Source organism: Pezoporus occidentalis, unplaced genomic scaffold, assembly GCF_034315485.1.
Source record: "Pezoporus occidentalis ecotype Australia unplaced genomic scaffold, CSIRO_AGI_Poc_V1 ctg8, whole genome shotgun sequence".
Lineage (NCBI taxonomy): Eukaryota > Metazoa > Chordata > Aves > Psittaciformes > Psittacidae > Pezoporus > Pezoporus occidentalis.
In genome coordinates this window covers 9,466,571-9,493,831 of record NW_026916158.1, presented here as the reverse complement: position 1 = coordinate 9,493,831, position 27,261 = coordinate 9,466,571, and the positions used below count along the sequence as shown (strand labels likewise).

Sequence of the window (27,261 nt, the reverse complement as noted above, 5' to 3'; positions counted from 1 at the left end):
GAGAAGCCAAGCTGTACCTCTACCTGTGAGACAATATTTCTATAGATGTGGGGTATTTGTGTTCTTGCAGCATACACTGTTCCAGGAAGGCTAAATGGCTGCTGCTCAGCACAAAGCACCTTGCAGTGAGTAAATATAAAAACAGACAAGATCTCCACCTCAAGCTGTTCAGAAGAGAAAAGGAAGCCCTTTCCTGACATCCTTTCATATACAGGATGTGAAAGCCCATTTCTTCAAATATGAGAAACAAAGAGGAGAGAGTTTCAAAGTAGGAAGAAATTGAGGTATCGGGACAGGCAACTAAAATGAACACTGAAGGGCAAAAAGTAATGTAAATCAAACCCAGGTAGTCCAACTGTCCTTTTAACTGACACACGGCTTGCTAAGTTCTACTAAAGGAATTCTTTAAGCTGTAGAGAAAGAACACTGACAAGACCAGGAGATTTTACCTGTAACATTTTTGCACTTACCTTCCCTTAACCCTTTTCCTTTAGTGTGGAAGGTGGTGGTTAAGTGGCAAGACCAGCAGAGAGGGAGAATGATAACCAACACTGTGATTTCAAGCAGCATGAGTACTAAATAGGCTAAAGCCAAAATAAAGGACACCATGGGTGGAAATACGTAGAGGATGACTCCCCCTTGCACTGTACCTCAGCAGGACCATCCCTGCTGGCTGGAGGAAGGTGCTGTCATGGCTGAGGGTGGCAGCTGCAAGAGGTGCCCCAAAGCACATCATGGCCAGGGCAGGAGGAGGGATCATACGCCATCCTTGGCTTGGCTTGAAATCCATAGCCAGGTTGTGTGAGTGCAGGATCAGGAAAGGCTGAAGCAAGCCAAACAGCAGACCAACACCAGCAGAGTACACCAGACCCCTGCTACCGCCCCTCTGCCTGCACTCGGACAGGTCTAGAGTTAACTTCCAGATCAACCCAGGGGTCTAACTTGTTGAGCCAAACCAAGAGAAGCAATAGGAATAAATGGAGCTGGAGGCAGGACTGACCTTTCAGTAGCAGCACTAACTCAGAGTTGTGTAATCAGGCCATGAACTTGCACTTTGATGTACATCTGTAGTATTTTATCTATCAATATTCAAACGGAGTTGGATTGCAGCACCTGCTTTTTTAATATCATGATGTTTAACTACTTAAGGAAGGTGATCCGCCAAGTTCTGTACTGCAAACACTTGTGAAACCATTTCCTTCCCCCACTGCCTACAACATATTTAGAGAATTATTTGATTTACACCACAAAGGGAATTCAAACGTAGCTCAACAGCAAACAAAACTTTGCTACACCATACACATACAACTTATATAAGGGGGGGGGGGAGAACAAAACCAATGTTTTCCTATCCTTCTGCCTTCTACACACTCAAACCCCAACAGCTGGAAGTTTCATCTCCACAGAATCAGTCAGGGTCATCCCCCGAGTTTTTGAATCGCCACAGCATTTAAACATTATTAGAGGGAGATTAATTGGATTTATCATGCAGTTTAGGTTTAAAAGAACAAAAGCTAGTTTCCCAAAACTGATTAGAAGTGAGGGAAAACTGATGTGAAAGTAAATTTACTACATTGAATTTTTATGTTTGTTTTTTGTTTTTTTAAAAAGACAGGCAACTATGAAGAGATCCCCTCATCTGAGAAAAAGGAAAACTTTGGTTAAAAAACTACTCTGATCCCATAGTAAAAAGAAGACAACCTAAATATAATGCAGTATAACAAAGCGTAAAGGAGGGAAAGGACAGTGACAAAAGTGAACTAGAACTACATGAAATTGGCAAGTGAAACCAAGACTGAAGTCAAGATAATTCAGACAAAAAAAAATAATCATGACTTGCAGGAAAACAAAAAATGAGCTGCTTTTTAAAACAAATTAGGAAGGACTGAAATATAACAGTGTATAACACCACTAAAAAACACAAGTGCAAATAGGGCAAATGGTACAGGAAAAAAAAAACCTTAAACTTTTCCACTCAGTATTTGGAAAGAGGTAAAAATTGCACCTGTATCAAAGAGACTGATGAATTATCTCAGTGGCCAAGTCAGGCCCAAAATCTTTCAACTGAGAGGAAAGCAGGATGACCAGTGTAATTACATCCCATTAGTAAAGCACAGCGTTCAGCTAAAACAATCCAAAGTCAATTTAGGATTCCAGTGATAAGGAACTGAAAGATATGAACATAATCACTATTGTTGTTCTATATAAAACAGGTCCTGTCAAACAAATCCAAGTGAGCTCTCTGATGATGTCGTGGTTTAAACCCAGTCAGGTAACTCGTTCGCTCACTTCCCCCCCTTTTCTTGCCCTCCCCCTGCTCTCGGAGGGACGGAGAGGAGAATGGAAAAGAATGCAACTCCCACGGGTTGAGATAAGAACAGTTTAGTAACTAAGGTATAACACAAATCACTACTGCTACCACCAATGATAATAATGATAAAGGAAATAACAAGGGAAGAGAATACATCATCTCACCACCAGCCAACCGATAACTCGCCCCCCCAGCCCGATCTGACCGATACCTCCTCCAACCCTGCAGTCTCCCAGCCCTTCCGGCTAACTCCCAGTTACATCCTGGGCATGACGTGCTGTGGTATGGAATACCTCTTTGGTCCGTTTGGGTCAGGTGTCCTGTCTCTACTTCCTCCTGGCTTCCCCTCCTCCCTGGCAGAGCATGAGGCTCACAAAGTCCTTGGCCAAACCTAAACATCGCTTGTTATCAGCTCTGTCCCCGAGCTGAAAGTCAAAACATTGCACTGCACCAGCTACCAAGAAGGGGAAAAATGACTGCTACTGCTGAACCCAGGACAGATGAGATTACACCTTTGGTTGGAAAGATAGCTGTGTTAGCATGTGTATATTTTCTTTAGCCAGCATCTGACTTAATATGTGCAACACTGGTAAAGAAAAGTTAGCATGGCATAGTCAAAATGAAGTTATCCTCAATGTACAAAGAGCCGGACAGCTAACTGACCACAGTTTAACCTGTGAGCTGCTAACACTGTGAATCAGCCATGCCATGGGTGCAGACTTACCCAACTGCTTGAATGCACAGCACTCCAGCAAGGTTTGCTAGCACTGTGCAAGATTTATTCATATGGTCTCAGAGCCAACAAGGATCTGACATTAAGGAACAATAAGAACCAGCGAGAAGAAGCAGGAGCTAGGCTAATCAGAGTTGGGCACAACATTAAAATAAAAATCCAAAGATTAGCTACTGAAGTAGATGGAATCAGCCAGGGAAAGTGAACAGTATTTCCTCCTCTTATGGAAATATGACTTTATGTGCTTACCCATAATATAAATTACAAGTAAGCCAGGATAACTTTAACCTTTCTAAAAAAGAACAGTAACCTTACTAAATTAAGTGTATGCTGTACAGCCTACTGACAATTTTATTACCTTGCAAAAGCTTAGTTGGCATGCGTAAGAAAACTGTTTTCACCCCCCTTACCCATAACAAGTCAGCCTTTTACAAAGATTTCCTAGAGATACAATATACTAAGCAGAAGCCAAATAGTTACTTCCCTCTTGCCAAGCTGCCAGCAACCCTCCTCTGGGAGAGACTTTCAGAGGTACTCAAACTGCACTCAGGCACTGCCAGGAGGCTTGTCAAGTTCCATGTTGGGGAGGGAAGCTCTCAATACATGCAGACCACTAAGAAGAATTCTAGTTCAGCTTCAACTGCTGCAAGCCCCAAGGAACAAGCACCTTCAGTTATTCCACCTCTGCGTCTTGTTTTCTCAGCTGTAAAATGGGGATAAGGAAATGCATCACCTCTGTTAGGCACTCTGCTATCTACCAAGAGCATATAACAATCACATTGTTTATTTGCCAACACTTATTTAATGATTTTTCTCCCAAAAGTGACAGCCAGTTCTGGCTAGTAATGATAATTAAAATTATCACAGGATCTGTTTGGCTATCCACATTAACAACTACAACTTCACTCTACAAATTGTTTCATATGGACCTTCCTAAATTAGGAAATACTAAGCAGTTTGTGGGTGGGACTGGAACTAAACCACACCACCCAGCCACCCACATACAGGCACCAACAAATAAAACCATACAGATCATTGCTTCTGCCTGTGCTACTGGCTCTACCAACCTGTCCACAAGTCCCCTGCCCAGCACAAGAATGTTTCATCAGCCCCATCTTGCCCATTTCTAGCCAGCCCTTCTAGCCCCAAGTCCTTCTCCACAGGGCTGCTCTGAATCTCTTCTTTGCCCAACCTGTAGCTGTGCTGGGATTGCTCCGACTTGGAAGTGTTGGTTGATGAGAAAATGAACATGAGCAGGCAGTGTGCGCTCACAGCCCAGAAAGCCAACTGTGCCCTGGGCTGCATCAAAAGGAGCGTGACCAGCAGGTCAAAGGAGGCAATCCTGCCCCTTTACTCTGCTCTCGTGAAACCTCATCTGGAGTATTGTGTGCAGTTCTGATGTCCTCAACATAAGAAGGACATGGAGTTGTTGGAACAAGTCCAGAGAAGGGCCACAAGGATGATCAGGGGACTGGAGCACCTCCCCTATGAAGACAGGCTGAGAAAGTTGGGGCTGTTCAGCCTGGAGAAGAGAAGGCTGCGTGAAGACCTCATAGCAGCCTTCCAGTATCTGAAAGGGGCCTATAGGGATGCTGGGGAGGGACTCTTCATTAGGGACTGTAGTGATAGGACAAGGGGTAACAGGTTAAAACTTAAACAGGGGAAGTTTAGATTGGATATAAGGAAGAAGTTCTTTACTGTAAGGGTGGTGAGGCACTGGAATGGGCTGCCCAGGGAGGCTGTGAATGCTTCATCCCTGATGGTGTTCAAGGCCAGGTTGGACAAAGCCTTGGGCGAGATGGTTTAGTGTGAGGTGTCCCTGCCCATGACAGGGGGGTTGGAACTAGATGATCTTACGGTCTTTTCCAGCCCTACCTATTCTATGAAAACAAAACAAAAACACCAACCTTTAAATGCACTAGCTTATTGTGATTTTTTAATTAGTGACAGGATTTCAAATAGCGCACACCCACAGCCCCAAAAGCGGGGTGAGGGGAGTACGTGTGTGCATGCTTGTGAAGCCATTGTTCCTCTGTCAATACTGTTCATCCTCTGACCAATCCAAGTTCCCAGCTGCCCAATCACACAACTTCAAAAGCCAACAGCTGGGCATTCTATAACCCTGGAGAACTCACAAGCCAATCCTTACATCTCTGGCAAGGAGCCTTGGCCAAAGCCTGAGGACCCTATAGGGCCCATTCCTGCCCCACCACACTACTCCACCTTCCTCCTTCAGCTGACTGCTAACAAAGACAAAGTTTCCACTGTAAGCCAGGCAGCCAGCTGTTTTGTAAGCAGTTAAATGATAGAGTCAGGCATACTGAATTGTGCTGGGCAGTGGCTGGGATCCAGGATCTGCAACCATCCAGAAGTTTGCTTGGCTTTTGTTTCAAGTCTTCACAGCACTGATGGATGGAAACAAGCTCCCAGGTCTTCTGTGTTAACATAAAGATAATTAAAACAATTTTCTCCCCCAAATAGCGCAGAAATGAAAGCACATCACACAAGCTTAAATGAGACAGTGTCAAAAATTTATTTAAGTAAAACCTGACTCTTTGGAATGAAAAAACACCCCAAAACAAAACCTCAGTTCAATCACAGAAAACAGTACTGTCAACAAGTTCCTGTGACTCCTCATTGTAAGAGAAAACACTCAGATGCAGGACTCACTGCATCCTCCTCTCTCCAAGAAACATTAACTACTGCCTGACAAAAGCTGGCTTCTGCTGAGAAAGAGAACACCACAGGACAGTATTGAAGCAATTTCAGTTTAGCTACCAAGCAATCACCGACATAGTACCTTTACTACATGCTGATTTTTTCAGTACTTTTCCAGAATACTGCTGCAAGCATAACTAGTAATTTGTTGTTTTTACAGACACTTCTGAAGTTGCAGGTGACCCAGTTTAGATTTTCCTTTCTATATCACTGAAAATATTTCTTCTTTGGCACTGCATATCTATTCACTTACTTATTTCACTTTTTTTAAGCTTTTTCATTACATTTCAGGATAACTTCCATCTTATATGTCTTCCCACACGATATCCTTGTCTCTAAATTGGAGAGACATCAATTTGATGGATGGACCACTCGGTGGATAAAGAACTGGCTGGATGGCTGCACACAAAGAGTTGTGGTCAGTGGCTCAATGTCCAGCTGGAGACCAGTAACGAGTGGTGTCCCTCAGGGATCGGTGTTGGGACCGGTCTCGTTCAACATCTTTGTCGCTGACATGGACAGTGGGATTGAGTGCGCCCTCAGCAAGTCTGCCGATGACACCAAGCTGTGTGGTTCGGTTGATATGCTGGAGGGAAGGAATGCCATCCAGAGGGACCTTGACACGCTTGTGAGGTGGGCTGATGCCAACCTCATGAAATTTAACCATGCCAAGTGCAAGGTCCTACACCTGGGTCGGAGCAATCCCAGGCACAGCTACAGGCTGGGCAGAGAAGAGATTCAGAGCAGCCCTGAGGAGAAGGACTTGGGGGTGCTGGTTGATGAGAAAATGAACATGAGCCGGCTTCAGTATGCACTTGCAGCCCAGAAAGCCAACCGTATCCTGGGCTGCATCAAAAGGAGCGTGACCAGCAGGTCGAAGGAGGTGATCCTGCCCCTCTACTCTGCTCTTGTGAGACCTCACCTGGAGTATTGTGTGCAGTTCTGGTGTCCTCAACATAAAAAAAAGGACATGGAACTGTTGGAACAAGTCCAGAGAAGGGCCACGAGGATGATCAGGGGACTGGAGCACCTCCCCTATGAAGACAGGCTGAGGAAGTTGGGGCTGTTCAGCCTGGAGAAGAGAAGGCTGCGTGGAGACCTCATAGCAGCCTTCCAGTATCTGAAGGGGGCCTATAGGGATGCTGGAGAGGGACTCATCATTAGAGACTGTAGTGACAGGACAAGGGGTAACGGGTTAAAACTTAACCAGGGGAAGTTTAAGTTGGATATAAGGGGGAAATTCTTTCCTGTTAGGGTGCTGAGGCACTGGATGGGTTGCCCAGGGAGGTTGTGAATGCTCCATCCCTGGCAGTGTTCAGGGCCAGGTTGGACGAGGCCTTGGGTGATATGATTTAGCGTAAGGTGCCCCTGCCCATGTCAGGGGGGTTGGAACTAGATGATCTTAAGGTCCTTTCCAACCCTAATGATTCTATGATTCTATGATTATATCAGCAAATATAAATTTAGATGGCTTGATTTTTAACTACTTAAACTCACATTTGTGAAATATTGATCTTGGGGTTTTTTTCCCCCTAAGCCAAAGCATAAACAAAGATTATCTTGTATCCTGATTTTAATTTGAAGATTGTGATTATCCTGAAATTAACATGCTTCTTCCCCAAGATTATCATTAGTAAAGTTTTGGATACAAACCTCCGGCTTTACTCTGAGAAGTGATCCACCACTTTCATAGAGCTGTTTTGGAAAGCACCTTTACCGTCTGACTTGATGGTTCAAGCTCTTTGAAAGCTGCCCATCTCCTTTCATCAAGCTATGCTACATAAGGACTACCAATGAAAGTGAGTATCATTAATAGAACATAGCAGCACAATTCCACCATGATTGCAGCCACATCAAAGTTTCAGCACCAATGCTGTACAGCTCCACACATATATAACTGCAAGTGCAAGCAGACTTGGAAAAAAGTATTTTTATCATGTCAATTTAAAAAGTAAGGATTAGGCTTATAAATTTTGCTGTTGCAACAAATGCCTTGAGTATGTTAATCATGAAATATTCTGGGACAGAAGGTCTTTTTCTGTTCTTCTACCTCCTTGAAATCATACTGCCACCTGTGTGCTCCTTATTCCTGTACGAAAATACTACAGCCACATATTCTTTCACAGCCTTGCATAAAGCTCTGTACATTAAAATTACTTAGGTCTTTCTGCTTGCCATAAGGTGTTGCCTGTTTGGATAGATGGACTAGTTTTGGACTAGTTTGATCAAATTCTGAAAAAGATTTTATTTATCAATATCATGCACTCATCTGCTGACACTGCCTTTTGGTTTAAACAGTCCCATATGCCTTCATAATGTTTACATCTGATGGCTTTAGAGATAGTAAAGTTCATTGAAACTTTTTTCGGGTTAAATATTTCTCCATCTTATGACAAAGGCTTTCTACACTTCCACTCATGTTTGTAACCCTCTCCCGCAACTCTACTACTTCAAATTTATCCATCTTTCACTAACACAGGTAATCAGAATGTATGTTTTCCCAAAGACGCCCCAGAAGGACTTGCAATTAACCTCCCTGCCCATCTCTACTAAAAGCAAAATAAAAATCCACCCTTTGGTGCATGCCATTTGCCATGGTTGTACTACCACTAACAGACCACACTCACACTATGTAGGGTCAAACAGTCTATTCTGCATATGGTGAGAGAAGAGTCAGGCTCCGTTCCACCTAGTAAATCCCTCTGCATTTTTCAAAAATGCATAAGCTGCTGAAAGTTTGGAAACATTTTCTGCAAAAACACAAATACTAAACCAGAGATACTTTATATAGTACACTGCTAATATAAAATACTCATTAAAGAACCTCCAGAAGACAGTTAAACCTCACTTGTTCCACAGAGCCAGGACAACGATAGGTAATTAAGACACTTACCAAAATAAGTTATAGCCATATAATTAATGGAAAATAACTCTCCTGAGGACATGAGAGGAGGAAAGTTGACAGATCCAATCTGCCATCCTCATGTACTTTCTAACTTGAGTACAAAATCTCTTCTCACCATCTGAGGCTAGTCTAGGCACCAGGCCAAAGCTTTGCAGACAGATCTCCCACTGCCACGTCGCTAACCCACAGCCACAAAGCAGCACCTCATCCCTTCCCAATACTCCCCACAGCTTTGCAGCTGCAGGAAAAATCACACCACTGCCTGTAATGAGGATACATCAAATTTGCTCAAAGGTGGTATTATCACTGTTCAAGTAAACTCATTCACTTAAGAAAGCATATTACTATATGTGCTTATAGTTCATTTAGAGAACATCAAACAATATTAAATGATGGCAAGGCCATAAATAATACAATCTACTTATTCCCTTCACTATTTTCACTGTCTTCATGTAGCTGTATTTTCTACCTCCTAACTCTCACTTTTCAGAAGATACTTGAACCATTTATCCACTCACATTTGTCCACTGACACTAACCCAACAATTCAGAATGCACTGAAATGAATAAATTTTTCTAGACTACAGTGTAAGGAAAAAGGGACTAGAGAAATAAGGATTAAGGCAGATGAGCAAGGACCCAGATCTGCTAGCAGGGACAACACTGTAAAAGTCTATAAGGTCTGAGAAACTGAAAAACTTCTTACAGCAACTTTTTAGAGCATAGTATCATCCTGTTTGGCTGTATTATCAAGAAACGCCAAAAGGAAGCGAAACGGTTGATGTCTACCTTCAGTGATTTATATCCACAAATATTTCTTTACAGTAACATAGCAGCTCTCACACATCCACTGAAGCAACCTATTCAGATGCATAAAAATTAAAGTGTAGTTGCCTTGCACATTAAATAGATTGCGGTTACGGAAGTATATGAATGACTTGACTCTTGTCTTTTAGCCAGAAGCGGCTGCTGTGGTAGAGATCAGAGACCCTTTTAGTTGTACTTGGTAGGATTGCCCAATTTCCACCCCATTGCCATTTCCTGCCCACTGAATGAGGCAGCTGGAACATCTGGATAAGCATGTCCAGCTCTGTTAACCAACAGGGGAAAGGGTAAAGACATAATACCACACACATGAGAGCTTGTAAGGAGAAGACACTTAATTAGGCCTCAGAATATGCCTCAGAATTTGACTTTTTTGCTCTTTACCAATTAGTGTGTATCAGTTCAGGGTCAGCTACAAGTAATGTAACCCATCTGTTCTGTACCAAGTCCTGTAACAGTGTGGTTCTAGACCTTCATGAAGCAAGCTGGAACATATGATAGAGTAGCAAAAACTTTAATGAGCCATAAGCTGCTACCTTGTTACAACACTTGATCTGCCCAGCATTGCAGGAATAGCTTAGTGCCACACAGTACTCTGCAGAAGTCATGCAACAAGGTATTACCCGTGTGTCTGACAAAATCCATAGGGTATTTCCGACTTCTGAACATAAGTCACTATTACCTCAACAACAGCTAAAGTTAACCAGGATGTGAAATATGAAGTAATTTTTGTTTGGTCCTTTAAGGTTTTTGTTTGTTGGGTTTCCGTTGTTGTTTTGAGGTCCTGCTGAGCTAAACATAATTTAGTTTAATAACAAAGAACCCCAGAGGACACTGCAAATAGGAAGTTACACAATGAGGCGACACAGTAGGAATTACTCACCTGCTTGAGTGCAAGTGAAGCACAGACATACCATAAAATTATGTTTCACTTTTTCTTATTCTGAGTTACTTCCATCATTATCACCTGAGAGCAGGAGAGCACCTACAGTAACCTAAAGCACTAACTTCTGATTAGGAAACAGTGAGGAGACAACTGTGTCAAACAAGCTACACTTCTGAACGTTATCAATATATTCATGGAATTGCTATAAAAGTAACCCCTTATCCTCAAAACATCTAACATACATTTCCTGACAGTACAAAATAGGCTTGAGTGTTTCAGAGCAGAGCCGAATGCCTGCAGGGTCATGATGCACAAAGCGAGCAGCAGATCACTCTTCCAGCTCTCAGACTGATTGAAAAACTTAAAACTGTCAAGACTCCACAGTTTACACTGGGATTATTTATGATATTGGTGCCATTTACTCTCCACCTCCAAACCACATAAAGTCATTGTGTAACAGGAGGCAACGTATGTGCATGGTCTGCTATCAACGCAAATGTGGTGAAAGCACTGTTCTCTAACAGACTGGCAGCTTAAAGTTATGATTTATTTCTAATTTAAAGATGTATTTTTTGCCATGCCTTTCTCTTGCCCATAAACACTACCAACCTTTCTGCAGCTCAGCCTGCTTCTGGGTTAGTCTCCAAGTCTAGGCTCTCTATATTCACAATGCAGCAAGCTTAACTGCCTCCACTGAGCCTTAATGCTCCCCTCTTGCAGATGTGCCACATCTGTGCCTTAATGTTCCCCTCTTGCAGATGATAGCCAAAAGATGAAGCCACTTCATTACATTCCCATTTTCTCATTTCCTTCCCTTTTCATCCAGGAATGCCCTTACCAAACAAGTCAGGAAAGTTCTGACCCATTCCTCGAAAACAGCTTTTGAAGACACCTGTGGATTTTCTCTCTGCATGGCTGGCTGGCAGGTACCATCAACAGTGATTATGATCCAAAAGCAGTGCCCTCTGGTCCTGCCAGATCAGAGCACCTGGCCTCTTACGAACTCCTCAGGGATCATATACCACAGCCTTCCTGTGTCACCTGTACCCACCTCAAAGCCAAGACACAGCTACCTTGGCTACAATGCTGGGCACACCCCCACTACACATGTGGATGGACGTGTTCCTCCCATACAACAGCCCTGTGTCCACATGACTGCATTTTTAGTCATGCACAGGCCACATGTCACACCCACTGCGTGAACAAGAGCATGAAGCAAATAGGAATAGGACAAAAAGGAATGCAGTATGCCACAAACACAGATCTGCAGCCCCTCCCTCGCCCACATCTAAAGCATTCAAGAAAAGCCAGCAAAGAGCAAAACATTGTGCCAAATTAAGTATTGTGTATCTAGTTGCTCAGATCCCCAGACAGATTGTCAGATGGCACTGGCTGCTCAGGAGGGATGTTTCTTTTGCAACACCAAATGCTGCACTGTGAGCCTCCGGTCCGGAGCATGACAGCAGAAGTAACCTCAATGCACGGCTGAGGATCGCCTTTAACAACTGTGCAACCAACAGAACAACATAAATCATATAGAGATATAATTAAAAGGAAAACCCTATCTCAGTATTGGAAAGCATGGGTGGCTAATGAATAAGCATGCTAAAGAAAGGACGGGCAAACAGGATACTGAGAAAAGCAGAAGTCCTTGGAATAAGAAAAATCATTAAAGCGGAAACCAATCCTGTAAAAAAAGAGCGTAAGAAACAGTTGTTTTCTTTCATTTGCTTTTCAAGATGCCACATCTTTTAACACTTTCCAGCATCAGAAAATGAGGACTTGTAGCTCTTCCCTCCCCAAGACATGCTTTGAAAACAAATTTCCTAGTTAACCTGCCAAAGCAGAACATTTGCCCCTTTGCCCAGCCCAGGGGATGACTCAGTGGAAACCAGCCTTCAAAAATTGTGTTGCCATCTTTCAGTCAGTGCAATTGAATACGAATAATTTTTTCACCTTAAAAGCCATAGAGTCCAAGGTAGTCACAGTTAAATGCAGCATTGTATACTAGAGGAACAACACCAACATGTTCTGATGGAACATGTCAACTTATTTTTTACCCACCTCTTCAATGTTTAATACCATTAATAAGAAGGTATCCACTGAAATTAGACTGTAACTTCCTCAGAGTGTCTCACAGAAGAATAGGATATTAGTATGTGCTAAGTAACATGGATTAAGAACTGGGGAAGAAAAAGACCAACATTTTAACTGTTCAAGCCAAACACTCAAAGCAAAACACCAACCATGCAATCACTCCTTGGCTAGGAGAACAGACTGCCCCACACATGCACATATTCAGCTGAGTCTCAAACTTCCATCTTGAAATAGATCTAGAATACTCAGGCTGTGGTATATCCCAATTTACCTTATCTTGTTACAAAAGCAGGGCTTTTTTCCACTTTCAACTTCAATCTAAGCCTTTAATTCCAGACACTGAAGTATCAAATAAAAGGCGAAATATTAATTCACACAGTACAGCAACATACTTCATGAAGGAAGTCAAGCCCAAGCTGTGCTTTTGCTTTTCCACCTTACCACCTCTATCAGCACTTACAGACAAAAGCCACTATTCAGGCTTTTGAGTTCAGGCATTACACACTCCGAACAAACCACAACCTCTACAGTTCCAACTGTGTCACTTATGCTGTTAATTTATCTTAATAAAGTGATGCTTCTGTCTGCCGTATGTTTGCTAGTAACAAGACACTGAAAGCAATTCTTTCTCCTCTGTGAGATGACATTACACGAGTCTGCAAGAAATACAAGCTGACCAGAAGGAAACCTACTCAAAGCTTTCATTATCCACAAATGCTATCATCTTTTTTTCTGCTGCTGCATTATTCCGCATCAGTAAATAAGTAACAAGTGAAGAGCAATGCATAATACTTAATAACATATCTACATCAGCTCAAATGTCAACAAGCATAAGGTTACTTATGTTACACGAATTGCCATTGAATAGGCAACACAATAAAGGTGATTTAGAAAATGGAATAAACTCTAGCAGCTAACTAATCTTGCACTAAACAAAAATGGTAAGGTGATCTTGAAACAAAATCAGGACAACTCTGCTCCCGCACTGTTTCTGCCTCCAGGGTCCAAAATGATCGCACCATCTTACTTCACTACAGTGAATCATGCAGAAATACTTTGGGCACAAGATAACATGGGGATTTATATTACAAATGTTAGCATTTTATTAGCGGGTGAGCAAGGAACAGGAAGCAACCATGTAAAATTGACACAGCTGCACAGAGGCCCAGAAAACCACCTACAAACTAAGCAGAACACATTCTTTTTTGCCAGTTTAGATTAAAAGCATGGGGAAATCTGTCCACAACATCCCAAGGATCTTTGAGGGTGGCAAGGGTCATCTAAAAATGTTGCTTATTGAAGTTTTTATTAGCAGCCTCTTGAGAGCAGTGTCTCTTTCCTCAACATTGCTTATGAAACATTCCTGAAAGCATGAAGTATATGTTTAAATACATATATATACACTCACGCATACACTTTCTATTATTAGAGTCCTGTGCAAGAACCTAATAATAGAAATGTCCATAGTTACGTATAAGGCAATTATAAGAGACTTATATATAAAGCATGCTTTAAGGTACGTGCATTGCTGCCACAGCATAGCTATGCACTAAGTCAATACAGAGAAATCAGACAAGTCTATTGCATTCATCTCCAGAGACTTTGTGTTTCATTTCAGTTATCATAAATCCAACAAAAAAAAAAAAAAAAAAAACAAAAACCAAACACTACTCAAAAAAAGCCACAAAGGCAGAAAACTGAATCCTTCTCGTCACTCCACTTAGTAGCTTCTAGAGGAACCGGAAGCAGATGCCAGAAGAAACAAATGCCACACATCAGTATTAGCTGCAATCTTTGTCTTCTTCAAGAAATAATATAAAATACACACTTAATTGCTTAGGAATTGTTTGATACTTCATATTACACGAATAACATTATGCATAGTTGCAGTTTAATAAGAAGAGTATCCAAATGGTAACTTTCTGTATATACCACCATTAAAAACTGTCACCACTAGAAATACAAATAAAGTATGTTTCTTATACAGTTGGTGTTGTAGTCAGCATTTTGTCTGTTAAGTGCCAACAAACAACATAATTTGCTTGTAAAGAAAGGATTCCTTAGATCAAATGCAGAAAGCATGTCACTGGTGAAACCGCATGTTTTTATCTCTAAGCTCAAGGAAAGCCACCCTTTCCCAATTAAAAGCGCTGTGAAGATTTGCTCAAAGCTGTCCTACCTAGGACCTTCAGGGGATATTCCCGCTCAGGAACAGACTTTAACACGGACTATGCTTTTCTTGTGTGCTTGCGTAACAGCACAGTCATCTTTCATCCAGAGCAGAGCACAGATTTAACATCCGCAGCGGCATTTCTGAAAGGCAACTAATCTCTCCAATACTGTTACAAATTCCACAATAAATCATGTTTAATTAGTTTGTGCTTTTTTCCTGGCTGTCTGTAACTCAACAAAGAGGAGGCTTCAATTTTGCAAAGAGGTGCTTAGAATAAATTGGTAAAAATGCAAACTACCGCATCCCCACTGGAAACTGGAGTTATCTGCTCGCTGACACACCAACATTCCTGCCTGTAGATGGCCTGTTACCGTTGCGTATCAAGCGTCTCGTATTTCCACCGCCTTGTTTGAAGAACTTCCCTCTTCCCACATACCTTCCATCTCCAGGGAGAGATCACACATGGACACTAAATCTTGGCCGTAAACAACATGACTTTTGATATTCCTGTCTCCAAAGGATCCTCAACCGCTGCCGTTCAGCAGCACAGAGATCACCCAGGAGCAAGTCCTCTGTGCAACACGTTTAAGAAACCCTTTGCCTCACTGGTGTTTGGCACAGCTGAGATTTACACAGGGGCTGCTAGTTTCCTCCGCTATTTATTTTATTTGCTGTACACTAAGGGCTATTGCAAACAAATGGGACTTTGGTTTTGTGCAGTGTGCTGCAAGTTACTGTTCTGTTGCATTGGGACATTTGATTTCCAGTCTTAACACCAACTACCATGGCACTCTTGCTGGAGAGCCAGGAAGCCCTCCCAGAGCATCCCAAACTGCTGCTCCTACAGGCCACTCCATCTTCCCTCATGTCTCTCCTTTTGAGCGGAGTAGCAAACTGCATTGAGAAGAAAAGCACTACGGAGCACAGTTTGTTTTATTCAGCTGTATATGGGACATTTATGTAATTATTTGTATTTTGTAGGAATTAAGATCCTCACACTACAAACATTTATTCACACCATAAACCTTGCTAGCACTCATCAGACCAACAACCTGCATTTTTGAGGGAAAAGCCAATTATATTAATTAGAAAGCTCATGAATACAACTGCACACACACAGAAGTCTGTTGCATGATCTGTATGTGTTTTCTTGCATAATTTATAAATTGTAGAAGTTTAACCACCCTTAACTGCTCCTCTCATCAGAGAAGTTAAAGAAATCTACAAAGTGGAAAAAAAAAAAACGAAACCATAAATTCTCTGTTAAGAAAGAGGTACAATGCAGAAATCTACTTTCTGCTCACTAAATGCCACATGTAGAGGGAAAAAAAAATAGTGCCAGAATAAACACACTTCAGATAGGAAGTTACAGACTTCCGAGAGCTTGCGGTATGGAGTTACACCTCTAAGCTTTTGGCTATAGTAGAATATCAGCTTATTTTGGATGCTGTCTTCATTTCTTGTCCTTTGGCCAGCTATAAGCTAACAGCATGAGAACTCCCCCTCATCGCCATCCCAGCAGTGACCTCAAACCCAAACCAGGTGAGTACCAATGGTTCAAATAAAATTCAAAAATTATAAACTAAATCAACTTCCACAGACTCACCTCTGAGCATAAACCAGCTAAAAGATGCTGACCTGGGAAGAACAACATGCGATACTCCTGGGGCAACAGATATTTCTGTCACGGCAGGGTCCCTGATAACAACCACAACTGCTTTAAAACTAACGAGAGGGAACCACAAAGTGAAGATTAAGAGAAAAGCACTAACAGACCGCTTCTGTGTGAGACCCGAAATGACCCCAGGAACACTGCTAAGAATCATTTTCTTACTGGTAGCACCGGCAGCATGTTTCAACCAGAGAGACACATAGGCAGAAGGTGAACAAGGGTACTGGGGGACCAAGTGAGAGGTACAAGATTCCTCCACTCAGGAAGCAGCCCACTGCCCATTCCTGAGGTTTATGAAAGAGATGCCTTTACCTGTATTTCCAACCAAGCACACACATTGTATCATCCACGTCCAGACCAGCTGCTCCCCCTCAGAAAGGAGCAGAGCTCCAAACCAGTACAGGCACCAAGGAGCTAGCAGGCCTAGCAGTCCCAACCTTTTTTAAGCAAGCTGAGTATTTCTCAAAAAAAGTTGAGAAATACTGTTTAGGCTTAAAACATGTGTGCAAGTTTGAAATCCCATTACCTAGCACATTGCTAAGCTCGAGTTAGACTGGTTTGGCACCTTTCAGGAAAGTACTAGTTGAGCCCTGAGTTCTGCAGGTTAAGTGGTTAGGGGATACAGCAAATGTGGTCAGGGCCCAGGGAACCAGGATACGTGAATTCTGTTCCCACAAATCTAGCACCTAGTTCAAATGAAAAATAATTAAAAAAAAAAAAAAAAGGCAGTACAAAAATCTGAAATAACCAAAAAACCCCACCAAACAAGAATATTCAATTTTTCCATATCTCAGTTTCCCCATCTGTGATGGAGAAACCACCACTTTAGGGAATCAAGCCAATACTTTTATGTACTCGAAGTACACAAAGAAATGCAAATGAAATACTAATATGGAGAGAGGCAGTTGCCCCCCACCGTTTATTTTACAGATATAGATGGGATAAATGGTTCATTACATTTAACTCCAGGCCACACCACCATAGCCAAAACCTTATTTAAATAGAACATTTCTGAGAACCGGGAAGGGGGGGAAGGCAGAGGGGAGGGATGCAGATGTGGTCTTAACCTAAGCGAGATTATGCTTTTAAAAGGCTTATTCTTTTTTCGCTCCGTCTCCTGGTAGCATGCCATTTTAAAAAGGTGTCTGGCAAGCAAAATAAAAAGTTTCCAGGGTTTTCCTTCCCAGAGCCGCCTCAGCCAAGAGCCGGGCGGGGAGGACGGGGCCGGGAGAAGTCGCTCGCGCCTTTCTTCAGCTTTTTCTCCAACATGCACCCTGGATCCAGACGTTCTGAGAGGAAGCTGCGGGCGAGGAGCGGCCCGGCTGGCCTCACCTGCCCGGCACTCCGGGCCGCTCAGCGGGGCCCCGGGCGCGAACCTGCGCCCTCCCGCCCCACGGGCCCGGTTCCTGCGGGTCAGCCGCGGCAGGGCGGAGGCCTCCACGCATGCAACCACGCGTGCCCCCAGCCCCGCACGCAGCACCGGCCGCTCCCCGCGCTTTCCCTCCCGGAGCCACACCGCCCGTGCCCGCCGCGGGACGCAGAGGAGGGGCGGGCGGCCGGACAGAGGCGATGACAGCGCCCTGTCCGGCAGCCCCTAGGGATTACCGGGCGGCGCTGGAGGGCCTGTCCGGCCGCCAGCTCCTCGCAGGGCCACGGCGGGGCTGCTTCCGCGTGCCCGCACCGCGCCGTCCGCCTGAGAGCTACCCGCGGAGGCGCAGAGCCGGCGGGGCCCCCGGGCGAGACGGGCCGGGCGGGGAGCGCAGGGAGAGGAGGGGGCGGCAGCGAGAGAAACTTTCCGCCAAGTGCGGCCGCGTCCCGTCGCCGCCCCGCGATCCCGCCCCGCCGCCGAACAAAAGAGCCGGGACCGGGAGCGGCGCCTCGGGGGGGGAGCGACACGGCTCTTCTGGGTTGCGAACCGAGAGCAGCTCCGAGTCGAGACGACCCGAACCGCTGGGCTCCCCGCTCAGGTCCCCCGTCCGCCACCGCGTCCTTACCTGGCGGAGGGCTGGTGCAGGACGCCGAGCCAGGCCGGGCGCGGTGGTGAGTCCCGGCTAGCTAGAGCGAGTGCCAGGAGGGCTCGGCGGGGATTCCGCCATGTCAGTGATGTCGGCACCACATGGGGCCCGCGGACGGCCCACGCTACCGCGCACTCTGGAGTAGAGGCTCCCGCCGAAAAGCCGGCTCAGACGGGCGGCAGCGAGACGCGCCGACCCTGCTGCACCCACCCCACCGAGCAGCGGCTCCGCCCCGGACCGGCCCCGCGCCGCCGCCTCCGCCCCGCAGGCGGGCAGGGGGAGCCGCGAGGGGCGGCAGGGCTCTGGAGGGGGCTGGGGCGGGTACCGGCTGCGGCTGAGTAAGGCGGCGCCGCGTCGCTGAGCGCTGCGCACCCCGCGCCGGCTCCACCGCCTGGCAGGGTCCGAGCTCCCGTTTCGCCTTGTCCGCCCTCTGCTCCTCCGATTTCTGCATCATTCCTTATTGTCAGGTATCACCCCTGGAGCAGTAATAACCCACCGAGCCTTCCCCCAGCCGTCGTGCCAGAGGCTGGTCCCTGTTGTCACGAAAATCCCCCTTTTTACCGGGGAAGCCCCTCATCCGAAGGGGTAAAGGCCGGGATTTGCCTCACTCTCCTGTATGTCCTCCTCTCAGCACCTGCTGCAAAAGCAAGACACGGCATTAGAAGAACCCTTAGTCCCACCAGGGTGGCTGCTCCAGTGTTTCCATCAGTTGGGAGTGAGGAGGAGAAGTTTTAAGATATGTTTTTCAGAGCTTCATAAATGCTTTGATGAAGTTGTTGCAGCCCAAAAGAAGAGAGGTTTTTCTGCTGGCTCTGGAAGAGAGCCCCAAGGAGCCAGAGTGGTCATTTACCTCTCAGCCCTGCATCCAGGTGATGTAGGAATCATGACTAGAGACTTAATCTGTTTACAGGGAAAGCTTAAAATAGGGCTTGGCCTTACTGACACCACAGGTCACAGTCGTGCTATGAAGGGGCTTTTGATTTGGCCTTTGGGTAGCTAACCCTCCGCAGAAGCTCACCACCCGTGTGTCTTGTGCTCTACATTCTCTCTGTCACTTCAGTGTTGTTTTTTCTTACAGCTTTTATCAGCAGTTGATCTCCCCTACCCGTGAGAGCAAGGCTTCCTTTCAGAAACTAGAAAACCTGGTGAAGTCTTAGGTGCATTTTCATCAGCTTCCATTAAAATATCAACATGATATTTTTCTCATAGGACTCCTTGATGTTCTACTTCTTGATGAAATTCAGAGAATAAAGAACAATTGCTTTGGCATGAAAGTTCTGTAAAATAAAGATGTCATGCCCAACTAGCCTGTTTTTTTTTTTTTTTTTAATTGACCAAAACACAGAAAAATGAAAATAAAGGTATCTGAAATAGGTAATTCCTACAAAAATAACAAATCAGCATTTTCCCATGGGAAAGATTTTTCAATGTAAAATGGCCAGCCAGCACTAAGTATTGTTTATTATTAATTGCAAAACCTTTTGAAATGTCTAAAATATAAAAGTAGAAAAATGTTTTGTTTTATTAGTGACCCAAAACACACAGACTTTTTGATGATCCTGTATTGAGTTAGAGTCAGATGAGATTAATTACTCACTAGGGTGATAAAGCCCTTACTTGGTCTCATAGACTGTTTTGTGAAGATGAGAGAGAAAAGAGACAGTGAAGATGTTGGGTTAGAAAGGAAAAAATAATCACTGACTCAAGTTGGAAAATTACTCCAAAGAAGAAAAAGATGAAATTTCAGCTGAAGTGTAAAAAAAAAATCAAACCTGAAGAAAGCAAAATGAAAAAAAAAAAAGAGTGTTTCTTTTCATAAAGAGAATATAGAAAAGAATAAAGAAGAGAAATAGTAACAAAACCGCACAACTGACTTGTAGCTTTTCTACGCAATGGGCCAGAATGCAGCTAGGTCCTCATTTGGAGAGTCAAAACAGAGGCCCAAGGCACAGAGACATTTCCAGTCTCACCTAGAACTGCAGAATTGGCCAAACACACGAAAAAAAGGAAAACTAGCCTGGGCCTGGAGCAAAGGCATACCTCCTCCCTGGAGCACTTTTCATTCAGCCCTGCTGCCCTGATGAACTGATGAGCAGATATGGTTAGCAATAACACCAAGCTGATTCAAAGGAAACTGGGCATGGCTTATAAACCGAGGAAGGGAGCAGGGGAGAGTGCAGCAAGGACCGCTTTTCCTAAGAAAGTTCCAACATAAATAACAGATAAAACTGTCTCTACTGCCTGAACTAGCTCATCTAGGAAGAGCATTAATCAGACCCGGAGGAAACCGTCTTTTGCCCCTGAAAAAGGGTTAGGCTAAGTGGTGACACAGCAGGGATAGACAAATTACACTGGAGAAAATGACTGACCTCAACTATCATCTAAATAAATACAGACCAGAGCTATGAACTTAACTTTTCTGTTTTGATGAGTCTGAGTTTTTTTCAATAGCATGCATATTTTTCTTTTATCACAGTGAGATCTTTCTGTTAATTCAGGAAGCAAGTGGCATCAAAATGCAATAGCATGTCTCTTCCATCTCCCTTCCCATGTGCCCCTGTTGCAGACAAGCAGGATGAAGGGATGATGCTGTCTCCTTCCTCAGTCTTTCTCTTGGATCTGTGACCTCAGGACAGTCATTCCCAAACTGGAGATGCACCAGGATCAGACAGAAGCCCCCAGCTGCTTTCAAGCAAGAATTGTTTAGCTATCACAAAGTCATTGCTGACTGGGGCTGGATGCAAACTAATTCTAAACCCCGTATTCTGCCACCATCCCCATCAGCCATCCCTTCGGATTTGTTGACAAATCCCAGAGAGGAGCCTATGGAAACTCTCTCTGTACAGTCAGGATGTGGCCTTGGAGATTATACATCGTTGAAATGGCTGCAAAGACAGTCTTTATTCACACAGGATACTTTCCCTCCCATTTCTGATGGGATTACAGGTAAACTTTCACTATTCCCACAAGTTCCACGTTCTGTATTCTAGAGGGCAGACAGGCAGGCTGAGATGGTGGCACCAGTGCTGTTTGACAGTATACAGAGAACGCTTTGATGAATTTATTTGCCAAATACACTGGGGGGGGAGGTATTTTTATTTTGTTTTTAACCTGGGGTGTACTGCCCTCAGTCATTTTTAATGGCACCAGCACGTAGGGTGTATGGTTCCGCTCACACACTGGCAGGGACTGCAGTCACAGAAGTTTTCTCTTCATGTCCATTATTACATCTCTGAACATCTGAGGGTGGGCTGGCTTGGGACTCAGTGTCTAACAGGTTACATTTACCCATAGCAAGAGCTTCAAGTTCAGACTCCTACAAGTTCAGACTCTTACTCTCAGGGCCAGCAGCAACCTGAACAGAGAGAAATAGATACTCAGCAAGAAATACACCCTAGGTGAACCCTAGGAAGGCTGAGAGTAGGCACTGAAGCATCCCTCACTTGCACCTCACTCTCCCAGGGAAAGGGTTCTGCAAGGTGGGAAGGGCAGGATGCTCAAGGCAAACAACTGGATGATGTCCTTAAGGAAAACATCCAGAACAAAATGACATAGCACCTCTCCTCCCTCCACCTTGTGATCGCAATTTATTCCTTCCACTGAATAAAGATAGGACCATATAATCTGTTTTTTCTTGTTAATAAACCCTTTTGGGGGCCCTTGTCTTTATGTATCCCATACCATTAAAGTTAGTGCAATTTGCACAGTTGGGTACTCAAAATCCTACAGTACTGTCTGATCACAGTAGTCTTCTCTCACTCTTACCTAAAAAATAATTAAAAAAAACCCCAAAGCTAAATGCAGAATAGACTATACAGATTAAAACATACTGAATTCCTTCAATCTTGACAATGTTTTATTTTCAAGATGGTGCCCGGGGACTAGCAGAAGCAAGAAGATCTGGGTAAGCACACGTATGTAGTTTGTAGTTCATAATGGTCACTTTTACTGCAAGGAATCAAAAATTCTGCAGGGCACTTTGTAAATAACTAGGGCATGTAAACATTTTCATGAACCAGGATTTCTATCTGTACCTCTCTATTTAGAGGAAATGAATGCTAGTTATTCACTCAGTGTATATTCACGTTGTTGCATTCATGAACTGACCAAGTTTGGTGAGGAGTTTGTATTCACAGTATTAATTAGCAGGTTTTTCCCCTCTTCAGACACAGGTCAGTATCTCTCATGCTCAGTAACACATGCAGAAATTAAGCCCCCAAAATCTTACTCTTGGGATAAGGTCAAAGGACTAATCACTGTCAGATTCTGAAATAAAAGGTATCTGCTTCTTACTACTGGTATTCATGGTAACCTTGCATTGCACAACAATTTGGGATAATGTCAAAGGACTAATCACTATAAGATTCTGAAATAAAAGTTACCTGCTTCTTGCTACTGGGATGTATGGTAACCTTGCATTGCACAACAATTTGTGATAAAAACAATTACCTACTGGACATCCTTGTATTACATTCAGTAGGCCGGTCCTTAATTAGGTCTTTGAATCTCTCAACCTACTCCTAAGCAATAAACATGCCCAGTCAAACTCTACTAGAAGTCACTGAAGACCCAGGGAATTCTCTGGCAGCTAGGAGAGGCCCTCTAAATGCCAGTGCCATTATTCTAAAGGTGCGATTTCTGACACAGCAGAGGTTGCTGTTTATCAGGGATATTATGCTATTAGTTGTTTCTTAAGCTTTACAAAGGCATCATGGAAAAAAGATGTTCCTGTTGCCCTTTCTTGCATGAGGAGCACCATTGTCTTCATAATTTATCCAATTGCAAGCTGAGGACTTACACAGGGCATTTTTTACATTTTTTCATCTACATTGGTTTTATAAGTCTAAATAAGTTCCCATCTGCCAAGAGCTTCCAAAGAGTGTTGGCACTTAACCAATTCAAGAAGCTTGCCATGAAGATTACACACCAGTTGTGCTTATTCAAAACAATAACTTTGACCACTGCACCAGAAGAAAATACTCCCATTTATTGTCTTATAATCACGCATCTCTGCAGTGTTAGTTCCCCTTTTGCCAGCAAGAAGGATGTTCCTTTTGATATTTAACAAATATTTCAGCTAAGTCTCCTTAACACTCTGCAGTTCTTTGGCTCATTAGGTTTGCTTTGGTTTTGTTTTGTTGAAAGCTCTTGTTTCAGTTCAGACTCTAAAGAAAACAAAGCCCTATTGCTTGCATTGTTAAAGCCAAAAGTAGGGCCATGAAAAAAGATGTTGTTCTTGGGAGATTTTGTAGATTGGTATTTGTGAAACAGCTGGAGATGAAACATAGAGCACCAATCCTGTCCAGTTGCTCCTAGTCATGTTGCACATTCAGGAAATTCATAATTAGGTGGTTATATCCCCAGTGTTTCCCCTGCAGCACTATTTACAACTAGCAGTTTATCTTCTTTCTTGACCTTAAAAAAAAACAAAAAAACACACAACTGAAAGCACCACTACAAAGGAAGAAGTGGGAGAGAAAACACAAGCAGGAATGACTTAAAATATGCTTAATAGTTTCTTTTCACTGTAAAAAAAAAAAAAATCAGATGTTTTCATTTCTGCACATACCAGCAAGCTTCTCCTGATCCATTGCCCTTTTCTATCACAGTACTTTTCCTCTGTGCTGTATCTCCTTCCTCTTCACAGTATTTATTTTATCAGTTAATTTTTTATTTTGCCTTGCCAGTCATGCACCCACTTTCCTGTAAAGGGCAGCCACACCTGACAATTTAGAAATAAACACTTTAGTAAGTAAACATTTATTTTTCTTGCCAAATGGAAAGAAATGGGGGTTTTATTCCTAGCTTACTCCAAGGTTTCCAGTGAATTCCTAAGAAGTTTCTGCTCTTTATTTTTACATCTCTAGCAGTATCATGAAAGCCTTTTTCTGCACACTGGGAATCTTCATATGGCATGCTACAAACAGTAATGTCAAAAATTAATATGAATTTTAAAGCAGGGTATAAGTTGAAGGATTTTTCTTCTTTTCATAGCCTTTAAATAGAATAACATTATCTACTGTTGATTACATGTGCAATGTGGAGATTTTTGTATACAGGGAAATGGATGAGAAACTTGATTTAAACTGTTACCAGTGATTCAGCAGGTTTGCTCTGCAACAGTAAAGCATTTAAGATAAGCCTTTCAAACAATCATTATTACTGATTTTTCCCCAAAATAATTTTTAAAAATCACCTGGGAAAAACAAAAAAAAAAAAAGTACTTAGATAACACTGCTCGTTATAGTTCAGGAGTTTCCATACCTGTAATTAGGAAGTGCCACAGAACCACCAGTGCCTCAGAAGCCTGGCTTTTTGTAGATAAAAAAAAAACCACAGCGATTTCATAACACATACAATGAATACACAAATAACTTTAAAACAACAAAAAGAGTCATCAACCCCTCTGGAGCTGGAATGGCAGTTCCAGCCGCTGGATCACAGGATCACCATAAATCCCAGCAAGAGGCTAGGGAAAAGCTAGTCCTCATCCCAGCCTTCCTGCTAGTGCTTCTTATCCAGGGGAGCCTCAGCCATTTTGCTGTGCACTTGTGGTTTCCTCCTCCTCTCAGGATTTTGCTAAATGTATTTTTAGTTACAAATGCAGCAGAAATACAGCCAGGCAATATCTTATTTTCCCCCCTAGCCATCAGTGAGCATCTCTGATTCCCTGGCTGACAGGGTGGAAGCAGAAGGCTCACTGGCTAGTTTTGAATGGAGATGCCCAGTCATGCCAAAGTACAAGTCCTCTTTGAAAACATCATGGCAAAGCATGGTGATTTTCAAAGAAAGACAAATCTCCTCAAAAGCTCTATAGAGCTGCAGTAAAGCAAGATCCTTTATGCCATGTGGGAGGCCCTTATGAAAAAATTATCATCAAGTTACAATATACTGTCAAAAAAAAAGAAAAACAAACCAACAAAACCAAGAAAACCCAAGCAACCCAACATTAAAGAATTTAAGAAAATTTCACCTCAGATTCCTCTCCATCAGTGACTTTTCCCAGAGCTTCCGTAAAAACGGCATGGAAATCCTGAAAGTGTTACCTTGAAAAGCAGTCACATTTTAAAAGTTATTTATAACTTTAACAGACTTCAAAGGTGATGCCTGATATAAATGTATGTTTCATGTTGATCAATAATTGAGTCTGGAATATAAATGTTTTGGTGTGGCCTTGGAAAAATCTCTTCTGCTAACTGTGCCTCAGGCTAGAATGATTTAAAAACTAGTGCTTATTTTACAATTCTGTTACTTCTTTTATCTACAATAAACTGCAAGGCTTAACCTCTCCGTCATGCTCTGTCACACAATCACACCCAAATTCTACCTGCCTTCAACTTTTTTTTTTTTTAAACAAAGTGAAGATCTAGCAGGCTGCCCTAAAGATCAGCAAAACCTGGGATTATTTTTTACTAAGGGAGACAAAACCACTACGAACAAGGCAATACAAGCAGCATTCTGTCTCAGCTCCTGCCTCACTGCGTTGCACCCTGGCAGACCACAGATGTGATACGCAGTGATGTGAAATGGTGTGTGCATAGGTCCCGAATCATTTGGTGGCTGATGGGTCAAAGATGAATTTATCCTCAGGGTCTCATAGTCTATGTCCATTGTGTTCATAACTTCTGTTTTCTCCCAGCTCTGCTTGCTGATGAATGAGAATGGGAAGGAGCAAAGATGCCAGGAGAGCCAGTCTCCCTTACCACAGGGCACATCTCTTCTCAGCAAAGGTTGTGAAGCCATGGTTACATGAGCAGTAATACTGAATCTGTGTACTTCCAAATTTCTTCTCAGCAGATTTATCCCAGAACAGGCAGGCCTGCTGAATTTGTCAGAGTGCACAATACAGTTCATGTCAACGTGACACCTTTAGGCTAACTTTGCATCTGCTCTGGGGTTCAATGTATAGCTGGGATGGAAGTGACTGACATCTGGCATAAAGCCTAGCTGGGCAAAGTTAATCCAGCAGAATTTTTACACTAAACTGGAACTGGCAGAGGGAGCACAGACCATATAAATACTCAGTCTCACATGGCAGCACTTTTAAATCCTGTCCTGTCCCTGTTCCTCTCCAAAAAAAGAAATGCATTGTGTCATCACACCACTCCCTTAGTCCTTTGGTGTTTTGGTTCTTCTGAAACTATAAAATAGTGACCCTGGCATTTCTGTAATGGAATTCACATAAATTCCTCATGAAAGCATGCACCTACTTGGAAGCAATACTGAACTGATATGGATAATTTATTCTGAATGGCACTAAAATCCTCAGAGATTAACCTGAAAATGCATCAATCTTTTAGAGCACTGGGGCATGTTTTTGTATTTAACTTTACTCTGAGATTAACATACTCAAAATAGACTTGGCAGTTCATTATATGAGAGAGTTATAAGAGTACTCTGAAGTATTCAGAATAATCAAGTAAGCACATGCAGGATCAGGGTACAAGATGGAGTTACTTGGAAAAAAACATAGTTCTGTCTGGCACAAAAAAAATGCCAGTGGTGAACAGAATGCTAACTTCAACAAATACTCAAGATATGCCAGTATCTTACATTACATTTTTTGTATATGGTACATGTGGAAAGAGAAAAGCAGCAGCTAGATATTCTTGCTGGGGAAAGATTTGACTTCCAGATAATTTTATTTTTCTTTAGAGACTCAGTCACTCGTCTCTTCTCACAAGCTTGAACTTGATCCTGAAAACTGCTCAGTTCCATTCATCAATTGACTTTATCACTTCACTTTAGTAATAAAAAGAATGGCACCCAAGTATTTTAAACATAATTCACTGAATTTAAAAGAAAACTCTTGCAATCTGTAAACTCTGGATCCAAAACTTAGCTAAACAGAAACTTACCTGTGGAGTGGCCGTGGGATGTGAGGGGAGATCATGAGGGAGAAGCAGGGGCAGCCACGGGACATGAGG

At 43.1% G+C, this 27,261-nt stretch overlaps 1 protein-coding gene and 1 long non-coding RNA gene across 2 annotated transcripts in view; both read right to left on the bottom strand.

Annotated features, from left to right (window-relative positions):
* Positions 1-18,569, bottom strand: part of FNDC3B (fibronectin type III domain containing 3B) — a 212,461-nt gene extending 193,892 nt beyond the window's left edge. The window contains exon 1 of the mRNA XM_062602994.1: positions 18,314-18,569. The gene's annotated coding sequence lies outside the window, so the exon portion shown is untranslated. The remainder of the gene's footprint in view (positions 1-18,313) is intronic.
* Positions 18,570-18,787: 218 nt separating this feature from the next.
* Positions 18,788-26,067, bottom strand: LOC134155713 (uncharacterized). The gene is made up of 3 exons (XR_009961692.1): positions 25,308-26,067; positions 23,904-24,056; positions 18,788-18,971 (listed from the first exon to the last, which is right to left on the bottom strand). It is a non-coding gene; the product is annotated as an uncharacterized LOC134155713 (long non-coding RNA).
* Positions 26,068-27,261: the final 1,194 nt, after the last annotated feature.